Source organism: Schistocerca americana, chromosome 1, assembly GCF_021461395.2.
Source record: "Schistocerca americana isolate TAMUIC-IGC-003095 chromosome 1, iqSchAmer2.1, whole genome shotgun sequence".
Taxonomy (NCBI): Eukaryota; Metazoa; Arthropoda; class Insecta; order Orthoptera; family Acrididae; genus Schistocerca; species Schistocerca americana.
The window spans coordinates 1,188,763,559-1,188,786,348 of record NC_060119.1 but is presented as its reverse complement, the minus strand read 5'-3'; positions in this window follow the sequence as shown (position 1 = coordinate 1,188,786,348).

Genomic DNA, 22,790 nt, shown 5'->3' with positions numbered 1-22,790 from the left:
GGTTATTCTAGTTGATGTCCTCCATCATTGCGTAAACACTGTAAGTGGGCTGCTTCTGTGTTGGCAGCGCTGTGTAGCACTTTGCATTGGATCTCTGATTGCGCTCTCTTTGTAAGAGACTCTGTGGCTGGTTGGTCTCGATTTTGAAAGTTAATCGCCAGTAGTGTTGGGCAGTTGGAAGTTGGTCGCCAGCAGTGATGGAAGTACTGTCTGGCAGTTGGAGGTGAACAGCCAGCAGTGATGGATGTTAGAAGTGAGAAGTTATCATTGATGGAGGGTAGAGGTCTGAAGTGTTAGCGTAGGCTAACGATGTGTACATGTTCAACTTGGAGATAGAATATCATTAATGATTATATACCTTTGTACTAGATGTCAATGAGGATTTATATTCGTCTTTGAACTGGATGTCACTTTATTAAGGTAAAAAATACATTATTTGGTTGGTTGGCTGGTTGGTTGGTTTGGGGAAGGAGACCAGACAGCGTGGTCATCGGTCTCATCGGATTAGGGAAGGATGGGGAAGGAAGTCGGCCGTGCCCTTTCAGAGGAACCATCCCGGCATTTGCCTGGAGTGATTTAGGGAAATCACAGAAAACCTAAATCAGGATGGGCGGACGCGGGATTGAACCGTCGTCCTTCCGAATGCGAGTCCAGTGTCTAACCACACATAATTTGGTTTGCGACAAAATCTTTCCTTTGCTAACCACATGCCTATTAGCAGTTAGTGACTGTAGTAATTAAAATATTTTATTTAGCTGGCAGTATTGACGCTCGCTGTATGGCAGTAGTTCGCGTAATGAAAATTTTTGTGAGGTTTGGGTTAGTGTTAGAATATTGTGGGTCAGTGTTGACATGATACGCAAAGGTAAAGAGAAAGTAAGCTCAGTACGTTCAGTTTTACTCTGCTGTTTCAGAATCAAATGACGTAGAAGTTTCATCGTCACAGTCATTCAGCAATTTAAGTACAGACACACACATTCAAATACACTACTGGCCATTAAAGTTGCTGCACCACGAAGATGACCTGGTACAGTCGCAAAATTCAACCGACAGGAAGAAGATGCTATGATATGCAAATGATTAGCTTTTCAGAGCATTCACACAAGGGTTGCGCAAGTGGTGACACCTACAGCGTGCTGACACGAGTAAAGTTTCCAACCGATTTCTCATACACAAACAACAGTTGAACGGCGTTGCCTGGTGAAACGTTCTTGTGATGCCTCGTGTAAGGAGGAGAAATGCGTACCATCAGGTTTCCGACTTTGATAAAGGTCGGATTGTAGCCTATCGCGATTGCGGTTTATCGTATCGCGACATTACTGCTCCCGTTGGTCGAGATCCAATGACTGTTAGCAGAATATGGAATTGGTGGGTTCAGCTGGGTATTACGGAGCGCCGTGCTGGATCCCAACGGCCTCGTATCACTAGCAGTCGAGATGACAGGCATCTTATCCGCATGGCTGTAACGGATCGTGCAGCCACGTCTCGATCCCAGATGGGGACGTTTGCAAGACAACAACCATCTGCACGTACAGTTCGACGACGATAGCAGCAGCATGGACTATGCGCTGGGAGATCGTGGCTGCGGTTACCCTTGACGCTGCATCACAGACAGGAGCGCCTGCAATGGTGTACTCAATGACGAACCTGGGTGCACGAATGGCAAAATGTCATTTTTTCGGATGAATCCAGGTTCTGTTTACAGCATCATGATTGTCGAATCTGCGTTTGGCGACATCGTGGTGAACGCATATTGGAAGCGTGTATTCGTCATCGCAATACTGGCGTATAACCCGTCGTGATGGCATGGGGTGCCATTGGTTACACGTCTCGGTCACCTCTTGTTCGCATTGACGGCACTTTGAACAGTGGACGTTACATTTCAGATGTGATACGACCCGTGGCTCTACCCTTCATTCGATCCCTGCGAAACCCTACATTTCAGCAGGATAATGCACGACCGCATGTTGCAGGTCCTGTAGGGGCCTTTCTGGATGTAGGAAAAGTTCGACTGCTGCCCTGGCCAGCACATTCTCCAGATCGCTCACCAATTGAAAACGTCTGGACAATGGTGGCCAAGCAACTGGCTCGTCACAATACGCCAGTCACTACTCTTGATGAACTGTGGTATCGTGTTGAAGCTGCATGGGCAGCTGTACCTGTACACGCCATCCAAGCTCTGTTTGACTCCATGCCCAGGAGTATCAAGGCCGTTATTACAGCCAGAGGTGGTTGTTTTGGGTACTGATTTCTCAGTATCTATGCACCTAAATTGCGTGAAAATGTAATCACATGTCAGTTCTAGTATAATATATTTGTCCAATGAATCTACATCTGCATTTATACTCCGTAAGCCACCCAACGGTGTGCGGCGGAGGGCACTTTACGTACCACTGTCATTATCTCCCTTTCCTGTTTCAGTCGCGTACGGTTCGCGGGAAGAACGACTGCCGGAAGGCCTCTGTGCGCGCTCAAATCTCTCTAATTTTACAGTCATGATCTCCTCGGGTGGTGTAAGCAGGGGGAAGCAATATATTCGATACCTCATCCAGAAACGTACCTTCTCGAAGCCTGGACAGCAAGCTACACTGCGATGCAGAGCACCTCTCTAGCAGAGTCGGCCACTTGAGTTTGCTAAACATCACGCTTACCAAATAACCCTGTGACGAAACGCGCCGCTCTTCTTTGGATCTTCTCTATCTCCTCTGTCAACCCGACCTCTTACGGATCCCACGCTGATGAGCGATGCTCAAGTATAGGTGGAACGAGTGTTTTGTATGCCACCTCGTTTGTTGATGGACTACATTTTCTAAGGACTCTCCCAATGAATCTCAATCTGGCACCCGCCTTACTAACAATTAATTTTATATGCTCATTCCACTTCAAATCATTCCGTACGCATACTCCCAGATATTTTACAGAAATAACTGCTACCATTGTTTGTTCCGCTATCATATAATAATACAACAAAGGATCCTTCTTTCTATGTATTCGCAATACATTACATTTGTCTATGTTAAGGGTCAGTTACCACTCCCTGCACCGAATGCCTATCGGCTGCAGATCTTCCTGCATTTCCTGCAGTTTTCTAATACTGCAACTTCTACCCTTTTATCGTCTGCATTTCTTCTTCATGTAGCAATTTTAATGGCCAGTAGTGTTGTAAGTAGGCTATTTGGGTTTTTTTATTGGCAACGCCACCTCTGTATAAAAATCACTGGCTGTGCTGTGTGCAGTTTGTGTCTAGTTTGCATTGCTGTCTGCCATTGTAGTGTTGGGCAGCGGCAGCTGGATGTGAACAGCGCCTAGCGTTGCGCAGTTGGAGGTGAGCCGCCAGCAGTGTCGGATGTGGAGAGAGAAATGGCGGAGTTTTGATATTTGTCAGAAAAACTCCTATATATATTATGACTTTTGATGATATTAAGGTAAATACATTGTTTGTTCTCTATTAATATCTTTCATTTGCTAACTATCCCTACCAGTAGTTAGTGCCTTCCGTAGTTTGAATCTTTTATTTAGCTGGCAGTAGTGGTGGCTGCTGTATTGCAGTAGTTCGAGTAACCAAGATTTTTGTGAGGTAAGTGATTTGTGAAACGTATAGGTTAATGTTAGTCAGGGCCATTCTTTCGTAGGGATTTTTTGAAAGTCAGATTGCGTTGCGCTAAAAATATTGTATGTCAGTTTAAGCACAGTCGTGTATAAATGTTTCAAAAGGGGACGTTTCATAGTGTAAAGAAGTTCCAATATCAACTCGGAAATGTACTGTGCTCCCATGTGGAAACTGAAGATACGACTTCAACGTGTTTGCTGTCATAAAAATGCAAATGAAATTCAGGCGTCACACAAGTCTGTGAACCTGAGAGGACATCAAAACACTTTACTGGACTATTCTCCCTCACCTCCCATACAGCCCAGATTTCAAGCCTGCAAACTTCCACCTGCTTGGCTCAATGAATGATGCACTCCACAGGAAGCAGTAAATGGACAATGGGGTGACTGTTTGTGCAAGACGTTGGCTCCAGCGTCGACCAGTGCAGTGCTACCATATGAGTATACAGGCCCCCACACTAAGGTGTTTATGGGTGTAGTATTCAACGGAGATCATGTTGGAAAAAAAGATGTTGTAGCTGAAAGGGTGGTAAATAATATGGTGCATTGGAATTACGAATAAAACCAACCCACATTCACCAAGATATGGTGCGTTACTTATTGGACAACTCTTGTAGAATTGTAGCCTACCACAGCAACAATAAAAGCTTCAGTAAATCACAGTTTGAATTTCAGTAGAGTCATTCAACTGACTTAGGTTACTCATTTATTACCACCCGTGGAGAATGAAATGAGACGTCAGGATGCCAGTAGATTTGTTTACTGAAGTTCTTGATAGCTGCCTCAGCCATAGTATACCAGGAACAATTTGGTGGAGGCATCGAATGACCTCTCATGCGAATCAGTAGACGGCCACGATTGCTGACAGTGTGAATAGTCTACATCTACATCTACAAACATACTCTGCAATCCACCGTACGGTGCGTGGCGGAGGGTACCTCGTACCGCAACTAGCATCTTCTCTCCCTGTTCCACTCCCAAACAGAATGAGGGAAAAATGACTGCCTATATGCCTCTGTACGAGCCCTAATCTCTCTTATCTTATCTTTGTGGTCTTTTCACGAAATATAAGTTGGCGGCAGTAAAACTGTACTGCAGTCAGCCTCAAATGCTGGTTCTCTAAATTTCCTCAGCAGTGATTCACGAAAAGAACGCCTCCTTTCCTCCAGAGACTCCCACCCGAGTTCCTGAAGCATTTCCCTAACACTCGCGTGATGATCAAACCTACCAGTAACAAATCTAGCAGCCCGCCTCTGAATTGCTTCTATGACCTCCCTCAATCCGACCTGATAGGGATTCCAAATGCTCCAGCAGTACTCAAGAATAGGTCGTATTAGTGTTTTATAAGCGTTCTCCTTTACAGATGAACCACATCTTCCCAAAATTCTACCAATGAACCGAAGACACTATCCATCTTCTCCACAACTGCCATAACATGCTTGTCGCACTTCATATCGCTCTGCAATGTTACGCCCAAATATTTAATCGACGTGATTGTGTCAAGCGCTAGACTACTAGTGGAGTATTCAAACATTACGGGATTCTTTTTCCTATTCATCTGCATTACTTTACATTTATCTATATTTAGAGTTAGCTGCCATTCTTTACACGAATCACAAATCCTGTCCAAGTCATCTTGGTCCGCAGCTCGTGGTCGTGCGGTAGCGTTCTCGCTTCCCGCGCCCGGGTTCCCGGGTTCGATTCCCGGCGGGGTCAGGGATTTTCTCTGCCTCGTGATGACTGGGTGTTGTGTGATGTCCTTAGGTTAGTTAGGTTTAAGTAGTTCTAAGTTCTAGGGGACTGATGACCATAGATGTTAAGTCCCATAGTGCTCAGAGCCATTTTGAACCATCTTGTATCCTCCTACAGTCACTCAACGACGACACCTTGCCGTACACCACAGCATCATCAGCAAACAGCCGCACATTGCTATCCACCCTATAAAAAAGATCATTTATGTAGATAGAAAACAACAGCGGACCTACCACACTTCCCTGGAGCACTCCAGATGATACCCTCACCTGCGATGAACACTCACCATCGAGGACAACGTACTGGGTTCTATTACTTAAGAAGTCTTCGAGACGCTCACATACTTGGGAACCAATCCCATAAGTTCGTACCTTAGTTAGGAGTCTGCAGTGGGGCACCGAGTCAGATGCCTTACGGAAGTCCAGGAATATGGCATCCGTCTGATATCCTTCATCCATGGTTCGCAAGATATCATGTGAAAAAAGGGTGAGTTGCGTTTTGCAGGAGCGATGCTTTCTAAAGCCGTGCTGATGAATTGACAGAAACTTCTCTGTCTCAAGGAAATTCATTATATTCGAACTGAGAATATGTTCGAGAATCCTTCAACAAACCGATGTTAAGGATATTGGTGTGTAATTTTGAGGATCCGTCCTTCTACCCTTCTTATATACAGGTGTCACCTGCGCTTTTTTCCAGTCGCTCGGGACTTTACGTTGGGAAAGAGATTCGCGATAAATGCAAACTAAGTAAGCAGCGAATGCAGTAGAGTACTCTCTGTAAAACCGAATTGGAATCCCATCGGGACTGGCGATTTATTTATTTTCAACCCATTCAGCTGCTTCACAACCCCAGGGATGTCTATCACTATGTCCTCCATACGGAAATCTGTACGAGACTCAAACGGCGTTATGTTTGTAGGATCCTCCCGCGTGAAGGATTTCTCAAATGCTATATTTAAAATTTCAGCTTTCGTTTTGCTGTCTTCCGTTGCCAGGCCAGACTGATCGGTGAGTGACTGGTTGGAAGCCTTCGACCCGCTTACCGATTTTACGTAAGACCAGAATTTCCTTGGGTTTCCAGCAAGATCTTTTGCGAAAGTATGCATGCAAACAAGACCATTAACTAGTGCCCACCATTTGCCCATAATGTATGAAGTCAAATCGCAGGAAAGATCGTATTCCCTATGAACACGATGTGGCATAACACCGAATCAGAAGTGAGAGTGCCCTGAAATCTCTCAAACTCACTTCCACTCTGGAATACTTTTTGACAGAATTCAGTCGATGTACTACATGAAATTGCCATTAAAATTTTCCTTCATCAAATGTAATGGCTAATAAATAACAAGACAGCACTGGAGATTATTTTCTGTGACCTTTATAACGTGTTTGACAGTGTGAACCGCAATATCATCCTCCATTTTGAAACTGATGGGTTAACCAACCAGTGGATAATACCCTTTATAACCAAAATGAAGCTTTCCTTAATATTTCAAACTGGAAAACAGTTTCGGTTGCAAAGTTATTCAACTTCAGAAACGTGTTTCACTCCTTTGGACCATCGTCGGATTGTGCAACAGTGACTGCAAATAAAATCTACCCACCACAGTCACGTGAGGTGGACCTTAAGCATGGCAGGAGACACTACCATAGCCGCACAGACTGGCATAACACTTACAAAAGTAATGGGTTGATGGATAAGATCATAGCTTTTTTACGCTACTTTAATAAGTACAACAGTTACACATAACAGAGAAGCAACAATAATGTGTTCTCGCTGGAACCCATTCTCTAGGGGTAGCGTCTTTGATCAGTAATCAAAACTCCTTCGGTCCTAGATTTTAACCCCACCGTCGCTTGAATTTTGAATAAAAATCTTCAGCTTTGACGGCCGATGATTTCCATCATAAGAAGGCACTCTAATTCTGCCAAGGGACTTGTCAAATAGGTAGCAGGAGAGTACAGAGGTTCAGCGCACCCTCTTGCCCTTGGTGTGGGAAACCGCCATTACAGGTGGAATAATTAGGAATAATCAACGGCATATGGATGCAGAAGGCGATGGAAACCAGTGTATTAGAGACACATAACGTGTATCCACAAGATGTGTGGCCTGTAATTGAGGAAGTGTCATGATGATCTCTCCCTTGGCAAAAGATTCCGGAATAGTGTGCCATTCGGTTCCCCATGAGAGGACTGCCAGGAGGAAGGTGATCATGAGAAAAAGACCGAGTTACCAGCGAAAGGATAACGTTCGACGAGTCGGTGCTTGGATTATAAGAAGGTTGAACGTGGTATGGAAGCTAGAGAATCTGAAAAGGGAACTGCAGAGGCTCAGTCGAGATATAGGGGGAGGGGGGTGGGGGGCAATGAAGCGAAATGGTAGAAGCCGATGATTTGTGCTTAGACGACTTCAGGGAAATATCACCAGAAGCAAAAAATGCTATAACGGGAGTGGAGGAGGAGGAGATTAGTGTTTAACGTCCCGTCGACAACGAGGTCATTAGAGACGGAACGCAAGCTCGGGTGAGGGAAGGATGGGGAAGGAAATCGGCCGTGCCCTTTCAAAGGAACCATCCCGGCATTTGCCTGAAGCGATTTAGGGAAATCACGGAAAACCTAACGGGAGTAGTTGTCGTTGTGAATAGGTAGGCACAGAGTCTGTTACTGCAAACAATTCAGTGATAGGATTGTTCTCATCAGAATCGAGAGAAAATCAACATTGACAACGATAGTTCTGGTAGATTGTATACGTCGCAAGCTGAAGATGAAGAGATAGAGAAAACATATAAGGGGAGATGAAAATCTTAGTGATGGGAGACTGAAATGCGGCTGTAAGAGAAGGCGTAAAAGATAGGGCTACGGGAGAGGAGAAAGAGTAATTGAGTTCTGTAGTAAATTTCAAATAGTAATTGCGAATATTGTGTTCAAGAATCACTAGAGGCAATGGTATACTTCCCACGTGGGTACACGTGTTTTACTTTTGACTAGAGAATAGCTGCTCCATATTTTGACTACTGTTTTCTAGCAACGTAATTATTTTACGATTTAGCAATTGTTCATTCTGATGAAGGCATCCCTAGTAGGTGTCGAAACCTAGGTCAATGTACCTAACGTTTATGCGTGTTGGCTTTTTAATCTTATACTGAAGCTTTAGAAGCAAGAGCCGACAAGAACGAGAATTACCGCACAGTCAGGTTAACAGCTGATACATCCAAGTTGCTGTCACGAATAATTACAGAAGAATGGAAAAGAAAACTGAAGACGTGTTAGATGACGATCAGTTTGGCTTTAGGAAAGGTAAAGGCACCAGAGAGGCAATTTTGACGTTGCGGTTGATAATGGGAGCATAACTGAAAAAAAATCAACGTTCATAGGATTTTTCGACCTGAGAAAAGTGTTCGACAACGTCAAATGGTGTAAGATGTTCGAAATTCTGAAGAAAATAGGGGTACAGCATAAGGAAAGGCATGTCATGTACAACATGTACAAGAGCCAAGAAGGAATAATAAGAGTGGACGACCAAGAACAAAGTGCTGGGATTAAAAAGGGTGTAAAACTGGGATACAGCATTTTCCCCCTGCTGTTCCTTCTGTACATCGAAGAAGCAATGAAGTTCAAAAATGCATCAAATGGCTGTGAGCACTATGGGACTTAACTGCTGTGGTCATCAGTCCCCTAGAACTTAGAACTACTTAAACCTAACTAACCTAAGGACATCACACACATCCATACCCGAGGCAGGATTCGAACCTGCGACCGTTGCGGTCGCGCGGTTCCAGACTGTAGCGCCTGGAACCACTCGGCCACTCCGGCCGGCGAAGCAGTGAGGGAAACAAAGGAGAGGTTCAGGAGTGGAATTAAAATTCAAGGCGAAAGGGTATGAATGAAACGATTCGCTGATGACTTTGATATCCTCGGTGAAAGTGAAGAAGAATTACATGATTTGCTGAATGGGATAAACAGTCTTGTAAGTGCAGAATATGACTGAGAGTAAGTCGAAGAAAGACGAAAGTAATGAGAGGTAGTAGCAATGAGAACAGCGAGAAACTTAACATCAGGATTGATGGTCACGAAGTAAATGACGTTAAGGAATTCTGCTACTTAGGCAGTAAAATAACCAATGACAGACTGAACAAGAAGGACATAACACACCAGCACTGGCAAAAAGGGCATTCCTGGCTAAGAGAAGTCCACTAGTATCAAACGTAGTCCTCAATTTGAGGTAGAAATTTCTGAGAATGTAGGTTTGGAGCACAGCATTGTGTGATAATGAAACCGGAACAGAAGAGAATCGAAGCATTCGAGACGCGGTGATACAGACGAATGTTGAAAACGAGATGAATTGATGAGGTAACGAATAACGAGGTTCTGCGCAGAATCAGAGGACAAAGGAATACATGGAAAACATTAAAATGCAGGAGGATCTGCAACCAATTGAAGCATGGTGCAGGGAATGGCAACTGAATCTCAATGTAGACAAGTGTAATACATAGAAAGAAAGATCCTTTATCATTTAGCTACAATATAGCACGTCAGCAAATGGAAGCAGTTAATTCCATAAATTATCTGATTGTAGGCATTAGGAGTGATTTAAAATGGAATGACCATAAAAAATTAATCATCGGTAAAGCAGATGCCAGACAGATTCATTGGAGGAATCCTAAGGAAATGCAGCCCGAAAAAAGGAAGTAGGTTACAGTACACTTGTTCGCCCACTGCTTGAATACTGCTCACCGGCGTGGGATCTGTACCACATAAGGTTGATAGAAGCATAGAGAAGATCTAACGGAGAGCAGCGCGCTTCGTTACAGGATCATTTAGTGATCGAGAAAGTATTACGGAGATGATAGATAAACTCCAGTGGAAGACTCTGTAAGAGCGACGCTCAGTAGCTCGGTACGGGCTTTCGTTGAAGTTTCGAGAACATATCTTCACCGAGGAGTCAAGCAGTATATTGCTCCCTCCTAAGTATATCTCGCGAAGAGACAATGAGTATAAAATCAAAGAGATTAGAGCCCACACTGAGGCATACAGACAATCTTTCTTTCCACGAAAAATACGAGACTGGAATAGAAGGGAGAACCGATGGAGGTACTCAATGTACCCTCCGCCACACACCGTCAGGTGGCTTGCGGGGTATGGATGTAGATGTAGCTGTAGGAGGGACAGGATGATAGGACATCTGTTAAGATATCAGGGAATAATTTCCGTAGTACTAGACTGAGCTGTAGATGGTAAAACATGTAGAGAAAGACATAGACTGGAATACATCCAACAAGTAATTGAGGATGTAGGTTGCAGTTGTTACTCTGAGATGAAGAGGTTGGTGCAGGAGAGGAATTCGTGGTGGACCGCATCGAAGCAATCAGAAGACTGATGCCTATATATATTCTCCTTCAATATTTCCGAAACTGTCGAAATCACGTGGTTGTGAGGCGAATATCTCATCGAGCCATGTTAGGGGCGTATTTTCATCCGGAAAGGAAGTTCCTTGAAGGTCGTTCGATAGCGGGAAAGATGAAAGTCTGAGGGTGCAAGGTCACGTGAATGAGGTGTTGTTTTGCGTCAGTCTAGCAGAATGTTGGAGGGCGTTATTGTGGAGCAGCATCACTCCACAAAGGCTTCCTGGTCGTTGTTCTTGGATTGCGTCTGTAAGACGTCTCACTTAATGATACTAAATGTTATTATCATCAAATTATTGTTATCAACATACAAGTGTTTTACAATTTCTAACTCGACGAGAAGATTCAGCTCTTTTCCCCCTCTGAGCTAGATGTAACGTTCTCAAGTTTTCCTGTGTGAGGGATTGGTTTCCCCTTGACTTAAGATTCTTGGCATAAGCGGAATGCTGTTTACAGTAGCTTTTCTCAGTTGACGAAAGTTCTTTGAACGTAGTCATTCTGGTCTATATACAAATATGCCACTTCGCAATCGCTGCGTTCCAATTTATACACATCAGATCCTGCATACTTACGTCTGTGGGGACATTAAAGGTGAATGTAATTTTGCTGAATTTTACTATCGATAGTGAAGACAACATGCATGTTGTGGTTCCTAAAAAGCTCAGCCATATCATAGGAGAGATTCCTCACGAACGAGAACCTCACGAACTCGAATTTCCAGAACAACGAAACGAGGAGACCATTCGCTCAGTTCCTGTTGCGTATTCCTTATGTACCTTATCTATTATTGCGCGACTGTAAGCATTACTCAGAACGATGCGTTTTGAATTCCCTAATTCTTTTTCCATGAAAGATGGGTTGGTCGGTATCTCAATAATGAAGTGTACCATAGATTTGAAAAGGCTCAATTTCTAACTGGTAGGGATGGCAGGAGGCTTGAATTATAGGGTCACTGTGACATCTGTCATAAATTCACGACTAACGATTCTGTAATTCACTCCTCCTCCTGCCATCATCACCGGTAGAAACTCAGCTGTTTCACATCTATGGTATACCGCATTAGTCAGTTACGTTTCGAGTCCTCCCTCGGGCATGGGTGTGTGTTGTCCTTAGTGTAAGTAAGTTTAAGTTGGATTAAGTAGTGTGTAAGCCTAGAGACGATGGTCTCAGCATGCCACAGGAAGAGACCTTGACTGGAATATTCTCTTTCAAATTCTGAAGGTGGCAGGGGTAAAATACAGGGAGCGAAAGGCTATTTACAATTTGTACAGAAACCAGATGGCAGTTATAAGAGTCGAGGGACATGAGAGGGAAGCAGTGGTTGGGAAGGGAGTGAGATAGGGTTGTAGCTTCTCCCCGATGTTATTCAATCTGTATATTCAGCAAGCAGTAAAGGAAACAAAAGAAAAATTCGGAGTAGGTATTCAAATCCATGGAGAAGAAATAAAATCTTTGAGGTTCGCCGATGACATTGTAACTCTGTCAGAGACAGCAAAGGACTGGGAAGAGCAGTTGAAAGGAATGGACAGTGCCTTGAAAGGACGATTTAAGATGAACATCAACAAAAGCAAAACGAGGATAATGGAATGTAGTTGAATTAAGTCGAGTGATGCTGCGTGAATTAGATGAGGAATTGAGACAAAGTAGTAAAGGAGTTTTACTATTTGGGGAGCAAAATAACTGATGATGGTCGAAGTAGAGAGGATATAAAATGTAGACTGACAATGACAAGGAAAGCGTTTCTGAAGAAGGGAAATTTGTAAACACCGAATATAGATTTAAGTGTCAAGAAGTCGTTTCTGAAAGTATTTGTATGGAGTGTAGCCATGTATGGAAGTGAAACATGGACGATAAATAGTTTGGACAAGAAGAGAATAGAAGCTTTTGAAATGTGGTGATACAGAAGAATGCTGAAGATTAGATGGGTGGATCACATAACTAATGAGGAGGTATTGAACAGCATTGGGGAGAAGATGTGGCACAACTTGACAAGAAGAAGGGACCGGTTGGTAGGACATGTTCTGAGGCATCAAGGGATCACAAATTTAGCATTGGTGGGCAGCGTGGAGGGTAAAAATCGTAGAGGGAGACCAAGAGATGAATACACTAAGCAGATTCAGAAGGATGTAGGCTGCAGTAAGTACTGGGAGATGAAGAAGGTTGCGCAGGATAGAGTAGCATGGAGAGCAGCATCAAACCAGTCTCAGGACAGAAGACCACAACAACAACAACAACAACCGTTATGAAAGCATATAAATCATAAAACTTACGGCATAATGTGAACATATGTAGAAAAAACACGTTTGAATGGAGCACTACAATATCAGTACATTGCAGGTGTATCTGCATAACATGATGTTCCGTAAATGAGAGATTATCTGTACGTATGAAGCAGATGTCTTGTCGTTAAGGATGACAAAAAATCAAGAGGGTTTATATTTAACAATGTATTCGGCTCGTATATCTTTACGATCGGTGCGGTATTAATGTTAGCGAAGAAAGTGCACAAACATGTCTAAACTGACAATCTGACAGTCTGTGACAGCTCAGAGATCCCCTGTTCACGTCAGAGTGACATAAATCGCTGTATATTTGAGTTAAAGAGGTAATCTTTGGAATGTAAGCACCTCCTTAAGGATGGGAAACAAATAGTTTATTAAGCCTTGTGGTCAATATAGGTTGTTGTTGTTGTGGTCTTCAGTCCTGAGACTGGTTTGATGCAGCTCTCCATGCTACTCTATCCTGTGCAAGCTTTTTCATCTCCCAGTACCTACTGCAACCTACATCCTTCTGAATCTGCTTAGTGTATTCATCTCTTGGTCTCCCTCTACGATTTTTATCCTCCACGCTGCCCTCCAATACTAAATTGGTGATCCCTTGATGCCTCTGAACATGTCCTACCAACCGATCCCTTCTTCTGGTCAAGTTGTGCCACAAACTTCTCTTCTCCCCAATCCTATTCAATACTTCCTCATTAGTTATGTGATCTACCCATCTAATCTTCAGCATTCTTCTGTAGCACCACATTTCGAAAGCTTCTATTCTCTTCTTGTCCAAACTATTTATCGTCCATGTTTCACTTCCATACATGGCTACACTCCATACGAATACTTTCAGAAATGACTTCCTGACACTTAAATCTATACTCGATGTTAACAAATTTCTCTTCTTCAGAAACGCTTTCCTTGCCATTGCCAGCCTACATTTTATATCCTCTCTACTTCGACCATCATCAGTTATTTTGCTCCCCAAATAGCAAAACTCCTTTACTACTTTAAGTGCCTCATTTCCTAATCTAATTCCCTCAGCATCACCCGACTTAATTCGACTACATTCCATTATCCTTGTTTTGCTTTTGTTGATGTTCATCTTATATCCTCCTTTCAAGACACTGTCCATTCCATTCAACTGCTCTTCCAAGTCCTTTGCTGTCTCCGACAGAATTACAATGTCATCGGCGAACCTCAAAGTTTTTATTTCTTCTCCATGAATTTTAATACCTACTCCGAATTTTTCTTTTGTTTCCTTTACTGCTTGCTCAATATACAGATTGAACAACATCGGGGAGAGGCTACAACCCTGTCTTACTCCCTTCCCAACCACTGCTTCCCTTTCATGTCCCTCGACTCTTATAACTGCCATCTGGTTTCTGTACAAATTGTAAATAGCCTTTCGCTCCCTGTATTTTACCCCTGCCACCTTTAGAATTTGAAAGAGAGTATTCCAGTCAACATTGTCAAAAGCTTTCTCTAAGTCTACAAATGCTAGAAACGTAGGTTTGCCTTTCCTTAATCTTTCTTCTAAGATAAGTCGTAAGGTCAGTATTGCCTCACGTGTTCCAGTGTTTCTACGGAATCCAAACTGATCTTCCCCGAGGTTGGCTTCTACTAGTTTTTCCATTCGTCTGTAAAGAATTCGTGTTAGTATTTTGCAGCTGTGACTTATTAAACTAATAGTTCGATTATTTTCACATCTGTGAACACCTGCTTTCTTTGGGATTGGAATTATTATATTCTTCTTGAAATCTGAGGGTATTTCGCCTGTTTCATACATCTTGCTCACCAGATGATAGAGTTTTGTCAGGACTGGCTCTCCCACGGCCGTCAGTAGTTCCAATGGAATATTGTCTACTCCGGGGGCCTTGTTTCGACTCAGGTCTTTCAGTGCTCTGTCAAACTCTTCACGCAGTATCATATCTCCCATTTCATCTTCATCTACATCCTCTTCCATTTCCATAATATTGTCCTCAAGTACATCGCCCTTGTATAGACCCTCTAGATACTCCTTCCACCTTTCTGCTTTCCCTTCTTTGCTTACAACTGGGTTTCCATCTGAGCTCTTGATATTCATACAAGTCGTTCTCTTATCTCCAAAGGTCTCTTTAATTTTCCTGTAGGCGGTATCTATCTTACCCCTAGTGAGATAGGCCTCTGCACTTCCTGTCGATCTCATTTTTGAGACGTTTGTATTCCTTTTTGCCTGTTTCACTTACTGCATTTTTATATTTTCTCCTTTCATCAATTAAATTCAATATTTCTTCTGTTACCCAAGGATTTCTACTAGCCCTCGTCTTTTTACCTACTTGATCCTCTGCTGCCTTCACTACTTCATCCCTCAAAGCTACCCATTCTTCTTCTACTGTATTTATTTCCCCCATTCCTGTCAATTGCTCCCTTATGCTCTCCCTGAATCTCTGTACAACCTCTGGTTCTTTTAGTTTATCCAGGTCCCATCTCCTTAAATTTCCCCCTTTTTGCAGTTTCTTCAGTTTTAATTTACAGTTCATAACCAATAGATTGTGGTCAGAGTCCACATCTGCCCCTGGAAATGTCTTACAATTTAAAACCTGGTTCCTAAATCTCTGTCTTACCATTATATAATCTATCTGATACCTTTTAGTATCTCCAGGGTTCTTCCATGTATACAACCTTCTTTCATGATTCTTAAACCAAGTGTTAGTTATGATTATGTTGTGCTCTGTGCAAAATTCGACCAGGCGGCTTCCTCTTTCATTTCTGTCCCCCAATCCATATTCACCTACTATGTTTCCTTCTCTCCCTTTTCCTACACTCGAATTCCAGTCACCCATGACTATTAAATTTTCGTCTCCCTTCACAATCTGAATAATTTCTTTTATTTCATCATACATTTCTTCAATATAGGTCTACTTATAAAAATCTACATTTACGAGTATGTTAGCATTTCACAAAATTGACATGCTTGGGTGTCGCTAATGCTAAAATGTAAGTTTTCCGAAAGCAACTAATCGTAATCCTACAGTAGTGTTTTTACACATGTGATTAAAGTATGTCACACGTTTTATGATTAACGTGTTTTGTTCTTTTCAGTTTCAAAGGCCGAGATGACATCAGTGGAAATATTAGAAAAAACATACAACCAAATGACCGCGGTATTGTTGTTTAAAAACTTTGCTATGACTGTGGTCCACAATAAAGGAAAGATCATCAAAATGATAGCAGAATCCAGACCATCGCAGACAGACAGCTGTATGAGTGTAGCTGAGGGGATGGGTTGTGGCTTTTTCATAACAACATTCGCGACGTTAGTCTCAGATAATTCAATGCAAAAAGGAGAAAATTTACACTACTGGCCATTAAAATTGCTACACCAAGAAGGTGACGTACTACAGACGCGAAATTTAACCGACAGGAAGAAGATGCTGTGATATGCAAATGACTATCTTTTCAGAGCATTCACACAAGGTTGGCGCCGTGGCGACACCTACAACGCGCTGACATGAGGAAAGTTTCCAACCGATTTCTCATACACAAACAGCAGCTGACCGGCGTTGCCTGGTGAAACGTTCTTGTGATGTCTCATGTAAGGAGAATAAATGCGTACCATCACGTTTCCGACTTTGATGAAGGTCGGATTGTAGCCTGTCGCGATTGCGGTTTATAGGATCGTGACAATTCTGCTCGCGTTGGTCGAGATCCAACGACTGTTAGCAGAATATGGAATCTGTGGGTTCAGGAGGGTAATACGGAACGCCGTGCTGAATCCCAACGGCCTCGTATCACTAACAGTCGAGATGACAGGCATTTTATCCGCCTGGCTGTAACGGATCGTGCAGCCACGTCTCGATCCCTGAGTCAACAGATGGGGACGTTTTCAAGACAAAAACCATCTGCACGAACAGTTCGACGACGTTTGCAGCAGCATGGAGTATCAGCTGGGAGGCCATGGCTACGGTTACCCTTGACGCTTCATCACAGACAGGAGCGCCTGCGATGGTGTACTCAGCGACGAAACTGGGTGCACGAATGGCAAAACGTCATTTTTTCGGATGAATCCAGGTTCTGTTTATAGCATCATGATGGTCGCATCCGTGTTTGGCGACATCGCAGTGAACGCATATTGGAAGCGTGTATTCGTCATCGCAATACTGGTGTATCGCCCGGCGTGATGGAATGGGGTGCCATTGGTTACACGTCTCGGTCACCTCTTGTTCGCATTGACGGCACTTTGAATAGTGGACGTTACATTTCAGATGTGATACGACCCGTGGCTCTACCCTTCATTCGATCCCTGCAAAAAACAGCATTTCAGCAGGATAATGCACGACCGCATGTTGCAGGTCCTGTACGGGCCTTTCTGGATACAGAAAATGTTCGACTGCTGCCCTGGCCAGCACATTCTCCAGATTTCTCACCAAATGAAAACATCTCGTCAATGATGGCCGAGCAACTGGCTCGTCACAAGACGCCAGTCACTATTCTTGATGAACTGTGGTATCGTGTTGAAGCTGCACGGGCAGCTGTACCTGTTCATGCCATCCAAGCTCTGTTTGGCTCAATGCCAAGGCGTAGCGAGGCCGTTATGACGGTCAGAGGTGGTTGTTCTGGGTACTGATTTCTCAGGATCTATGCACCCAAATTGCGTGAAAATGTAATCACATGTCAGTTCTAGTATAATATATTTGTCCAATGAATAGCCGTTTATCATCTGCATTTCTTCTTGGTGTAGCAATTTTAATGGCCAGTAGTGTATTAGGTTGCTGGATCAAACTTTTAGTTTCCTCTGTTCATAATTACGAGGCGTATATATTTATCCCACTCGGTTAGCTATGATGTAAGATCCAACTTTTTGGGAAAATTACTCCCACTGTGCAAAGGGCACATTCGACAGTTTGTATGACGCCTTCGTAGCCACTGAAACTACAGTGCTCAGCCGAACGCAGGTGCTGCATCCGGCGATTTTGTGTAGTCGATATGCTGGCAGCGTCGACACAACCTGACGCCCTCCCCGTAATACGGCATTGGGCCGCATTTGTCACGTACGAAACAACAGGCGGGTTTTTGGGATGGCCGCGCGAGGGGACGACGGGAAGTTTTGTGCCGTGGTGAGGGCAGCTAGTGGTAACCCTGGCGCGGACCCCTGCTCGACGCGCGGGGGTTCCCCTGCTGATGAGTGATTTGTATTCCGCGGGCCGCGGGCTGCCTACCCGCTGGGAGGTATTTGTTGCCGCCTACCAGCTGGCGGCCGCCGGCAGGTGGCGGCGCGTTATCAGATTGTCGTTAGAGGAAATCCGCGCAGATTGCGAGACGTGATTCAGTTTGGCGGCGATCTGTCGGAGATTTCCTGCTCTTCCTGTCGCGCCTTGTTCTTGCTGCTCGCGATCGATGGCAGCACTTCCGCAGCCCCTTTAAACCTGTGCGCCCACGTCAGAAGACGACGAATCGAGACAGCTGAGGAGGAGAGAAGAACTGAGGGGAGTGCCACGTAGTCTGCACTGCTTTTTGGAGTCCGAAACAGATCTTCAAGGTTAGGAAAAAAATAGAGCATAGCCTTCGTATATCTTACAGGATGTAACATCCACGAGATAAATTTTAGCTACAGTGCGACGAGAGAAAATTATATCTCTAATAGTTATAAACATTCTCTATTCGACGTACAAAAAAACAGTGAAAACGAATGAAAACGATGATAAATATTAATTATTTATATAATATTCTATGATGTAATTGGACATATCGATGTGTATCATACAAAGACAATGATAATTGTAAATTCCTTCTATGAACTGCGTTTGTCTTCCTTTTTTCTTACCTTTTGTTGGTTGGCTTTAGTAGGTTGCGGACGCATATCGAACTGAGGTCTGTTAAGAAATTGTAATTATTTGTTAATTATTACTTGAAAATAGAGTTCATTATTATTATGAACATGAGTGAACAATTATTTGTAACTTTAATTCCTCTCTCAGTAAGCATTATCTGTGTTTATTATTTCTTTCCGCTGCAAGGAGCGCAGCCATTGATGATAGCGATTTGTATCGCATTTTTGGCTGTGTTTTCCTTAGAAACAAATCAAATGTTTGCTTCATGAAGTGTAAATAGTGCACAATACGAAAGTGGATTTTATAGCGTTTAATAAGCATTTTAAATATTTACTTATTTGCTCTAACAATAGAAAGTCTCTATCAATTGTCTGCCACCATCTTAACAATTATCTCAGCGGAAAATTCGAATTCAAATTACGCAACTCTGCAGAATAAATACCGAAGGTAATACAAATGTGTAAAAATAAATGTGCACCGGTGGTCCCGAACTCATTTTAATGAAAATGATTTGAATCAGATTGGTTCTTTAAAAACAGTGCTCATAGCACGATCCTTTTCTAGCTGATGTATGGAGCCGAAATTAATTACGCACGAGTTGTGAAGAATATTGTTTCAGGTAACATACGTCAGTGTTGTGCGCTGCTGATTTTCGGTGGTTTTAATGATCATTTTGCTGAAGATAACTGCTTCCATCTTAATCAATAGTTAGTTTGAATCTGTTGTTTGAACTGTAATTTAGTGACACATACACAACTTACAGACAACACTTTAACACGACGTTAACTTGGAGTTCTTTAGCAACTTGATCATATCTTTAGCCGGGAGAAAAATTATTTAGTCATTACTCAATGTAATAAAATAAGATTATCATTTCCATTTACAAATTAGTTAAATACCAAACCACTGAATAACACAGCGAACGCCACAAGGATCAGTTGCTCCAAGTGAATTATGTTTTCTATTAGAGGAAAGTACCCTAAACTGGACTCCCCCCTCTCCCCCCCCCCCCCCCCCCACCCTTGTAGGTCGGACCCGTTGATCTCTTCTCTTACCTCTCCATCCTCTCGAACAATTAGTTTGGGTTTCTACCAGTCTGCAGCGGGGTGCACTGGTCACCCGCTTCACTTGTTACTTTATAATTTTAATTAATGTTGTGTTTATACTGGTTGCTGGTGAGGAGGAAAGTTAGTTATTAGTATTTTTATTAATGACCTCATTCATAAGCAGCCATATCACAGTCATCACAGTCGCCCGAGAAAGTTATAAATAAGCTTTACTTGTTTAATCAGAATCGGACGATGACTCTCCTTGAAACTTCTTGGCAGATTAAAACTGTCTGCCGGACCGAGACTCGAACTCGGGACCGTTGCCTTTCGCGGGCAAGTGCTCTACCAACTGAACTGCCCAAGCACGACTCACGCCCCGTCCTCACAGCTTTACTTCTGCCAGTACCTCGTCTCCTACCTTCCAAAGTTAACAGAAGCTCTCCTGCGAACCTTGCAGAATTTGCCAAGAAGTTTCATATCAGCGCACACTCTGCTGCAGAATGAAAATCTCATTCTGGATGACACTCCTTGTCCACAGTCTCGATGATTCGAAGCGATCTGCAATCCTGTGTAAATAAAATGTCTTGGTTATCTTGCGTTGCTTAGTCAGTCGGGAAACCTCAGATCAAGCGGGAAGTTTGCTTTAATAGAGTTTAATTATCCGATAAAGTAATTGGGCTCTTTGGTCTAATAATTGCCGGTTCGTTTTCCAATTCATCGGAAGTTCCTTTCTGATTATCAACGAAACGACACCTCCTTGCAAATTTCCAATTAGACAATACATATACAATGAAATTCCTTACACACCTTTGATGTAAATGCTCAGTATATATTTTCTTGAGTAGCATACAATATATTTTCAATCTCTTTCTTCCAGTAATCTCGATAGCAAAATCACAATTATTCAATGCGGCTATTCGGCACAAAGAAGTTCCTAGAAGTCACCTCAACACAGCAGAGAGAATATTACAAAGAGTAATTATGCGCTCATGGAATAGTAATAGTACTGTACTACTTTGCGCATCGATTCTGCGAGTATGTAAATGATCAAGTAGGAAACGTAATTCACTCTTAGAATTGTGTAGGGACAATTAGTAGATAATAAAGACATATTACAACTTCTAAGTTCGCCTCTTACAATGGAAAATAGTTTTGCACTGCGTTACATTTTCCGTTACGTCTCCTGCATATTGACAGGTAAGGCTTTCAACCTACACTGTGCAACGCAATTAAAGGTTCCACCCTGTACACCAGAGCAAAAACTGCGGTCGCGCTGAACTCCAATGGGATGCACTCACGTTTAGTGGGGCTACTGGTCCACGATGTCCTTAGAGAAGGGTTGTATCATCCAGGGGGTGTCAGTAGTGTCAAAGGTTATCAAGCACGTCGTCCTGTTGCTCATCACACTGAGAACTGTCGATTTTGACAGCGAAGTGTGTGGGAATCAAGGCCCGAAGACAAGCGATGGTTTCATTTACGCCCTTTATGCCACCACCTAAGGCCTATTGATTCCGATTCTGAGGAGCGGCTTGTCTGAAATGTTTTCCTCGTCAGTCTATAAGTAAACCACGTGATATCAATGCTAAGCGTTGCGGTTCTGACCTCCATCGCAGAGGTGTCAAAAGAAGGGGTGAAATGTGAATAATACGGGGTGTAACGATCTTCCCAGGGTGAACACGCCCACGGTGACATTGGAAAGAGTTATAGTGAAATCTGGTGACAATGTGATTTCATGAACCCACCTTCCAACTCTGGTTTTTTTCGCATGTGCTGTCACCTTGTTGTCTGAAGCATCCCCGAGTCCGGGGGTGACGTGACGTCAGACTTTAGCATAATTACAGAGGAAGCTTGTAGGCACCTTTGAGTCAAATTTTAAACTTCTACGTCGCAATGGGAGAAAACAACGGCGTTTCGAAAATGTGACCCTTTAATTGTGTTGAGGAGATTATATATGTCCTTGGATGCTGAGGTCTAAGGCTAGTGCTTATGATTAAACTATTCCATTTAGATGTTTGGTTAAAATATATTCTGTTCACAAAACGTAGAACTCATTACTTTTTTGTGTAGAAAGTTTGCCCATTAAAATGGTTCAAATGGCTCTGAGCACTATGGGACTTAACATCTATGGTCATCAGTCCCCTAGAACTTAGAACTACTTAAACCTAACTAACCTAAGGACAGCACACAACAACCAGTCATCACGAGGCAGAGAAATTCCCTGACCCCGACGGGAATCGAACCCGGGAACCCGGGTGTGGGAAGCGAGAACGCCACCACACGACCACGAGCTGCGGACATTTGCCCATTAGTACACATTCTTATTCTCTTGCAATTTCGCAGAGGACAGGGGAGGAGGTTGATCAATCAAAGTAGAGTCACTTTAATATGAGTAAAGCTGTTGGTGCAGTACAGAAAAGAAGACAGATTGGAAGAAGGCCAGTAAACAGTTTAATGTTCCAGAAAGAACGCTAACGACGTATGAACTGCACAGCTGAGGAAGCAGGAAAAACAAAAAGAGACAGACCTACAGCTGGTTTAGTACTGTATTGCTATGAAAGATTCTTCTTTTTTTTTTGGCTTTCTCGTAATTAGTTATGAAAAATAGCCATAGAACTACTACAGAGAAAGAAAACTCAACACACTTTCAAATGCCAATTTGTTGGTTATCCACAAAACCATACTGTCAGAAATACAGCCCACAGGAAAATACTATAGTAGGGCTCTTAGCTTCAGAAGAAAAAAAAAACTACAGAGAAATTCTGTAACGTTCTGCGAGATGTTATTTTATACCCACTTTGAAACTAGATTATATTTTATCTAATTTAATATGTCTGTTAATCCTGTTTAATGTTATTTTGATTATTTTACAAGGTGTTCGATGTTAAAAAATATATCGGCTCAA